The sequence below is a fragment of the Danio rerio genome, chromosome 10 (assembly GCF_052040795.2).
Source record: "Danio rerio strain M-AB ecotype USA chromosome 10, GRCz13ab, whole genome shotgun sequence".
NCBI lineage: Eukaryota > Metazoa > Chordata > Actinopteri > Cypriniformes > Danionidae > Danio > Danio rerio.
In genome coordinates, this window is record NC_141030.1 from 49,634,016 (window position 1) to 49,642,500 (window position 8,485).

General features: G+C 40.0%; 1 long non-coding RNA gene across 1 annotated transcript in view; it reads right to left on the reverse strand.

The window, feature by feature from the left end:
- Positions 1-5,451: 5,451 nt before the first annotated feature.
- Positions 5,452-8,485, reverse strand: part of LOC147842227 (uncharacterized) — a 3,534-nt gene continuing 500 nt past the window's right edge. Inside the window, exons 1-5 of the long non-coding RNA XR_015501685.2 lie at positions 8,433-8,485; positions 7,956-8,187; positions 7,799-7,875; positions 5,709-6,093; positions 5,452-5,619 (exon numbers count right to left, since the gene is read on the reverse strand). The exon at positions 8,433-8,485 is cut by the window's right edge and continues 500 nt beyond it. This is a non-coding gene — a long non-coding RNA (uncharacterized LOC147842227). The remainder of the gene's footprint in view (positions 5,620-5,708; positions 6,094-7,798; positions 7,876-7,955; positions 8,188-8,432) is intronic.

Below are 8,485 nucleotides of genomic sequence, written 5' to 3' on the forward strand. Positions count from 1 at the left end.
GCAGAAAACTGTGAGCGAACAGAGTTCAGATTCAACGTTTTTAAAGTCTGTGTTTGAAATCACATTTTGTGCCCTTGTTCACTATTCCATACACTAGTTCAGCAATATAGTTCACCTGACAGAGTTAATGAACACTAATGAGTGAATTCAGACACTGATGAACACCTGCTGTTAATAATCACAATCACTGAAGGAAAGAAACACAAACAGTGACTTGAGTTACAGCATTAAATAAAATCAAGTAAAATAAAACACCTTCAGTCCCAGCAGAGGGTCATTAAACAACAGCAAACACACTCATTACTGACTGCTTGGACTTCCATACTATACAGAAATGTAGGTGTTTTGTGTCACCGTAATGGAGTGAGGGGCTGCTTTACTTGGGCTCTTCACCCTTGAACTCATTTAATTAGACTTTCCAACTGCTGTAATACAGAGTTTACAAAACACTTGAAGCAGTAACGTGGGAAAGTCAATAGATAGATAAATCTAATTGTCTGAAATTTGTTCTGATTGATGATGTGGTGTAGGTTAGGATGCCTCATGCAATAGAGTTTATGCTAAGTTGCAGATTTTAACTTAATTAATAAGAGGAAACTGTAAAGATGCCTCTGTTTTTACATTACAGTTAAGAAATAACATACTAAAGCAGTTCAGGTATGACAAAGACACACCGAGACCTCATGAATCAGACCTTGTACCTCAACAATGGTAACAACTCAAATGTTTCATGCAGCAATGCATGCTGGGTATGGCACAGTACAAATATCCCAGCATGCATTGCAGCATGAATAAATGTAGTATAATGGTCTCACAGTTTTCTTTATTTGCGTTTGATTCTGCTGTTGTTTATGTTTAGACTTTCAGTTGCCTGTTTGTGAGTTAAACTGTTAATTTTTTTCGTTGTCACCATTATTGAGGTTCATACGCTGATTATTGATGTCTGTTTGAGTGCAACTCACACCATAGAGCAAAACGTGTGTCTGTCCAAGATAATCTTAAAATCTTCCAGAAGTCAAGGCCATGTTCACACATGTGAGACAGTAGATTAAACATTGAATAGAAGCAGTTAATTATTTTATATTACAGCAGGTTCTGCCTTAGCAAAGCAACATGAACATCAGCAGGTCTGGATAAATCTTTTGGCTTGTTTGTTTGCTTCATCATAAGAGCTTAATAAACAGAGTTCTTAACAATTGCAGCAGCCAAAATATACCAATGTTAAAACCGTCAGGGCTAAGAGCCCAACTGAAGCAAAGTCTATTCTGCATGATGGTGATGTAAAATGTTAACCTTTCTCATAAGAAGAACTGTTATTAAACTGATGTTATACAGAGATAAAGGTTTCAGTAGAAGCTGGTGAAGATGTTTGTGGAGTTGTTTAATCATCCGCTGATCATTTCAATGATTTAATCTTTTGTTGTACTTCAGGTTATTTCATTATAAAGCTGTGACTAAAGCTGTAGTTTTTTGTATGTTCTGTTCTTGTTTTTTTTCGCTAATCCTCAATTATCATTTAATTAGTCAATTAATTAATTCATTTACTTCAGCTTTGCTACATGTTTCTTGAACACTCAGTAGTGTGGACACTTTAATTAAAACTGAAGTATATGCTCTGGTTAACGGTGTAAGAGGTAAAAATACTGTGGAAAAGTGTATTTTAACAGTAATATAAATTTTAATTTAATATACGGAAGTAGACTGTAAAAAACAGTAGATTGCTGGCAACCACAGCTGCCAGTAGTTTGCAGTAGTAAAATTAAGGAAAAAAAACTGTATTTTACTGTAAAACCTGAAGCAAATTTACCCGGTGTGTCACCGTTGTGGAGGAGAGTGGAGCCAGTGTATGAGTTAAAGATGAACAATGAGCTGCTGATGTTAATCTGCATGTCTCTTTACTTAAAGACAGCGGCTGTTTAGTTGCTGATGCAGTCAGAATCTCTCTGGTTATTCCAGCTTTACGTGTGTTGGTCATAATATGCTTCTAAGCATATACAGCACAATACTTCATAAACTCATACAGCAGTTGGCAAATTTGAGGCAGTTGCTTTCAGAGAACAAAATGAGTTCACTTGAGTATTGTGTATATTAATGTAGTCCATTACAGCAACATACTGTAAAATAACAGTACAGCAACTGCAGCTGCCAGTATATTACTGTTTAACAGGACAATTTTTAACAGTTCATGAGGTCCTACAAGCCATCAAGCTGTAAACAACACAGGGGAAATGCTAATAATAGCTGGATTAATGATTAATGATTAGAAAATAACATCAGATCAGATAAATGCTTTGCACTGTTGATAGGGAGATTTTTCATTTCTCCAGCAAAAACAATGGGAATATCTGCAGCATTTGGTGCGCTGTGTTACTGTTGGCAGAGACCGCCGCTTTCAGCTGTAATACCCATCTAGGAAAACACCCATCACAAGCAAAGTATTATTGGCAAGAGCTCATATTCTGCAGATCAACTGATATTTACATTCATTCATTCATTTAATTTCAGGCCTTTATTAATCTGGGGTTGCCACAGTGGAATGAACCGCCAACTTATCCAGCAAATGTTTTACACAGCGGATGCTCTTTTAGCTGCAACCTATCTCTGGGAAACACCCATAATAAACTCATTCACTCATTCACACACACACACACACACACACACACACACACACACACACACACACTATGGATAATTTTAGCTTACCCAATTCCTCGGTCCCGCATGTGTTTGGACTGAATGAACATTGCTGGAAAAGTGTCCCAGAATGGTACAAGAACAGATAAAATAAGAGCTGTAAACATCATAAATCAAGCTGTGCTGACACTAATGTTGATCAAATCAAACACTGAAATAATAGTTTGTTGTTGTAATAAGATGATCATTGGTTTATGCCAGGAAACCGGGGGCCTGTTTCAGTAAGGAGGTTCAAACAACTCTGAGTTTAAACTTGAACTCTGAGTTGATTTACAGAGAGATTGAAAACTCTTGAGTTTTCGGTTTCAGAATAGCTAATCTGAGTTAGGTCAATCAACTTTGAGTAGACCAACTCAGAGTTAAGCGCGCACACCGTGACTATAAAAAGACATTATCAATGGAGCGCAGATATTATGAGTGACCATGGCAACTTCTTAAAAAAAAGAGATCAGCATTTCTTTCTCCGGCTGAATTTGATCTGCTCATGCAAAGTTATAGCAAATATGAGCGTATATATTTAAAAAGAAGCAGCCATCAGTGAAACAGAGACAGTTAGCCTGGGAAAACAGCTGCTTAAGTTAATGCGTAATTTTTAATTTTAAGTATTTAAATATTTAAGTATAATAAAATAAGTAATGTAATGTGTGATGTTTATAAAATGTTTCTAAGCTTTTATACACGTTGATCAGTTTTAATAGATTAAAAAGTGCACTTGTGTGTCTGCCTTTTTATTAATCAAGTGATAGAGGTTGATAACATTTATAAGCAGAACTAAAAATAATTTTTAGAAAGAATAATAATTCCATCAATCTAGTAACAGTACATGTCAAATGTTAAGCTAATTATTTATGAAAAAGGACAAGCCTCGTACGTGACTTTGTTCTGTGTGTGACAAAAATGTAGGCAATATCTTGTTTCCATCCAAATATATTACATAAATTTGTGCAAAACTGGAATATTGCAAATAAATTTTTATCCAATGAGTCAAAGTGAACAAAATCGTCACTTCCTGATTAACTTGCGCCAAATATCAACAGTAAAAACAGAATTTACTGCGGTAGAAGAAGCTGCGTCAGTTAATTATTTATTTGACAATTGTTTGAAGCCTCCTGACACTCGGAGTTAATTAATAATATACAATAATACTGAAACAGTTCAGGCATTTTAGAATGACCAAAAACAACATTTAAGATGTTCTACACTGTGCTCAGTCTGCTGGTTTGTCCATTCACTCACATTTTCATCATCATCTCTAACAAACCTTTTTTTAATGTACATACTGTAGTTTGTTAAGTTTATGCACATCTTTTCTTATCAAATAAAAGTTTAACATACTCAGTTATGCACATGTTTTATTATGCGTATTTTCAAAAGTTATGTGAATCATGACGTTTCCATTAATCGTTTTTATGGGCATCTCCAAAATGAGCTCTAAAATAGGTGGGTGTAAACGTAAGGCTAAGGCGAAAAATACGATTCATCTTTAAAAAAGGGTAGGAGACCGACAGAAACTCAGAGTATAGAGAATAAAACCTGCTCTGGACCAGGTTAGATTCACAGAGTAAGTTGTCACGGTAACTGACTCTGAGTTAAAGTTACCTCTCTTTCAGAAACAGGTTTGACTTACCCCCATTTCTCGAGTTTAACAAACCTGCCATTTTGAAACGGAAAACCCAGAGTTTCTCTCATTTCAGGGTTAAAATACTCCGAGTTTTCACTTAACCTGCTTTCTGAAACAGGCCCCTGGTCATTTCAGGAATCGCATTAATAAATCAATAACCTCACTCAGAGCGATGATGCTACTCGAGACGCCTCAGTCTGAGCAATATTTACTGCATTTCACATGAGATGTTATCGGCTCATAAAGCATTGCTCGTGTGTTCTATGTCAGCATAACTCAGACAAATCTGCAATATTGATCAGTGTGTGCAGTGTGTGATCTGATCTGATCGGATGCGGCTTCATTATCACTTCACTAAACTCCAATCAACAACGGAGGAGTTCTGAAGCAGAGGATTTAATAAAGGGTGCTGTGTTCATTTCCACCCAGACTACATTAAATGATTCCCCTATATTCAGCAGAACACACACACACGCGCACACACACACACACACACACACACACACACACGCGCACACACACACACACACACACACAGACGCGCACACACACACACGCACACACACGCACACACACACGCGCGCACACACATACACACACACACACACACACACGCGCACACACACACGCCCGCACACACACACACACACACACACACACACACACACGCGCGCGCACACACACACACACACGCACGCACGCACGCACGCACACACACACACACACACACACAACAGTGTAGCAGCAGTTTCTGTACAGAACGCATGTGTCATTCAGGTAAACAGACATATGATGACGACTTATTAAAGACTGAGGCAGCAGTTACAGCTCAGCTCAGCTCAGCTCAGCTCACCCCCCCTAACCCACACTTAATCTGGTATCGCGGTATGAGGATTCCTTCATCTTCAGCTCGGTGGTTCTGATCTTCCTGAATGATCTCATTATTATGCTGCAGATGATGGTGTCGAACACACGCTGTTCATCTTGACCAGCAGAACCGGCCGGGCGGGAGCATTCTCTGCATTGCTGTGACGTCACCGACCCCTCGCTTGATTCCTGAACTTCACCACAGTAACAGCAATATGATGATATATGGCCATATATAAACACACGACTCCCCAATATTCATTTAGATGTTTGTAATTCTAAAAATGTTTTAAAATGTTTCTATCTATACAACTCCAAACAGGAGCCGTGTGTAGATGAGGAGATAAAGCAGAGTCATCATGGTGAACTGCTGGACTGAGCTGAGTCGGGTCAGTCCACACATCACTGCTCACTCCTCAGCTGTGTGCTGTCAGCGTCTTCAAATCAGACAGAGTCGGTAAAGAAGAGGAAAAGACGGTAATAAAGTGTGTGTTTGTGTGTGTGTGTGTGTTTCTGCCCTCGTTACCCCTGACAAGGCCGTAATGTCTGATGTGTGAATCTGGACTGGCCGGTTTCTCAGTAGAAACACCCGCTCTGTGTTTCAGGATCATTCCTGAGTGCTTCTGTCACTGAAGAGGAGCACACACACACACACACACACACACACACACACACACACACCTCTGCTTCCTTCAGCAGTTTGTCCCGCCGGTCTCGACTCGTTGATTTATCACAATGGCCTCATATTTGTGTGTAAAACCGGATCTGCAGCTCAGGTGTGTGTCAGCGCTCAGGTATGCTCAGGTTTCACCAAAATCAGACGGATGCGCATTCCTGAAGCTGAACAGGCTGTAATGCTCATCATCTGAGAGATCTTCATCTGATGTGATGGAGTTAGTGCTCACTTTACACTAGATAAACACACACACACACACACACACACACACACACACACACACACAAGCTTTCTTTGATAAGGATACTGTTCAGATGTGTTTTCTGCACTGATGACCACCCTACAGTGAAATTCTGAAATTTGAAAGATCAGAGAACAGCAGCTCAGCAGAACACACTGACAGCAACACAGCAGCTCATACGCCTCATAAAAGCCTCATATACGCCTCACATACGCCTCATATACGGCTCCTAAACAGCTCATATAAGCCTCATATACAGCTCTTATACGGCTCATATACGCCTCATATACAGCTCTTATACGCCTCATATATGGCTCATATACGGCTCATATACACCTCATATACGGCTCATATACAGCTCTTATACGCCTCATATATGGCTCATATACGGCTCATATACGCCTCATATACAGCTCTTATACGCCTCATATATGGCTCATATACGGCTCATATACGCCTCATTTACTGCTCATATATGGCTCATATACGGCTCATATACACCTCATATACGCCTCATATACAGCTCTTATACGCCTCATATATGGCTCATATACGGCTCATATACGCCTCATATACAGCTCTTATACGCCTCATATATGGCTCATATACGGCTCATATACGCCTCATTTACTGCTCATATAAGGCTCATATACGGCTCATATACGCCTCATATACGGCTCATATACGCCTCATATACAGCTCTTATACGCCTCATATATGGCTCATATACGGCTCATATACGCCTCATATAGCCTCATATACGGCTCATATACACCTCATTTACTGCTCATATAAGGCTCATATACGGCTCATATACGCCTCATATACTGCTCATATACGCCTCATATACGACTAATATACGGCTCATATACGCCTCATATACTGCTCATATACGCCTCATAAACGCCTCATATACGACTAATATACGGCTCATATACGGCTCATATACTGCTCATATACGCCTCATAAACGCCTCATATACGACTAATATACGGCTCATATACGCCTCATATACTGCTCATATACGCCTCATAAACGCCTCATATACGACTAATATACGGCTCATATACGGCTCATATACGACTAATATACGGCTCATATACGGCTCATATACGACTAATATACGGCTCATATACGGCTCATATACTGCTCATATACGCCTCATAAACGCCTCATATACGACTAATATACGGCTCATATACGACTAATATACGGCTCATATACGGCTCATATACGACTAATATACGGCTCATATACGGCTCATATACTGCTCATATACGCCTCATAAACGCCTCATATACGACTAATATACGGCTCATATACGGCTCATATACTGCTCATATACGCCTCATAAACGCCTCATATACGACTAATATACGGCTCATATACGCCTCATATACTGCTCATATACGCCTCATAAACGCCTCATATACGACTAATATACGGCTCATATACGGCTCATATACGACTAATATACGGCTCATATACGGCTCATATACTGCTCATATACGGCTCATATACGGCTCATATAACCTCATATAAGGGCTCCTATACGGCTCCTATACGGCTCATATACGGCTCATATAGCCTCATATACAGCTCCAATGTTGGACAGACGTTGCATTTTGGTTACTTTAGAATGCAATCTAAAAACAACCAAATATCAACATCTAATGATGATGGATTTGGGTTGTCATACCTGAGGAACAGATGTCAGTGTGGTGCTGGGTTCAGATGTCGGCTCCATGGTGGATTTTGGTAATTTTCCAACATAACCTAAAACCAACCAAACATTGACACCGTTACTGCACGTCAAAACAACATCATCTCTAGACGCTATCTCGCCTGATACTAACGTCTAATGATGCTGTGTGTCTGCTGAGTGCTCAGTTTGTAGGATGGATCTGCATCTGCTGTGCAAACGCTGTGAACGGGTCAGAGTCTGTCAGCGTGTGAGAGCTCTGAAACAGGCGAGTCCAGTGCAAACGTGAAGTGTTTGTGAATTTCAGCAGAGTTTTCTCCGGATTGGCTCCTGATCGGCTGCTCGAGTTGAACTCGGGGCTTCAGCTCTGCTCAGTGCTTTAACACCTGTAATAAACCAGAACAGGAGGATATCTGCAGACACTTTACTCGCAGTAGATGAGTTTAATATCTCTCATTAGTCAGAGAGGGAGATGTCTGGTGTTCACCGCTGAGCTGTCGTGTGTTATGAAGCGCAGATGAAGTAGGGACTATTCTAGAAGGCTGTATTTGCATTTGTGTGGATCTACACTGCTGTACACCCTAGTTTTTCCACTGGTGTGTGTGTGTGTGTGTGTGTGTGCTGTTCACACCCTCCGCTGTTGTGCAATAGTGAGTGAGTAAAAGCTCTTTCTCATTGTGTTCT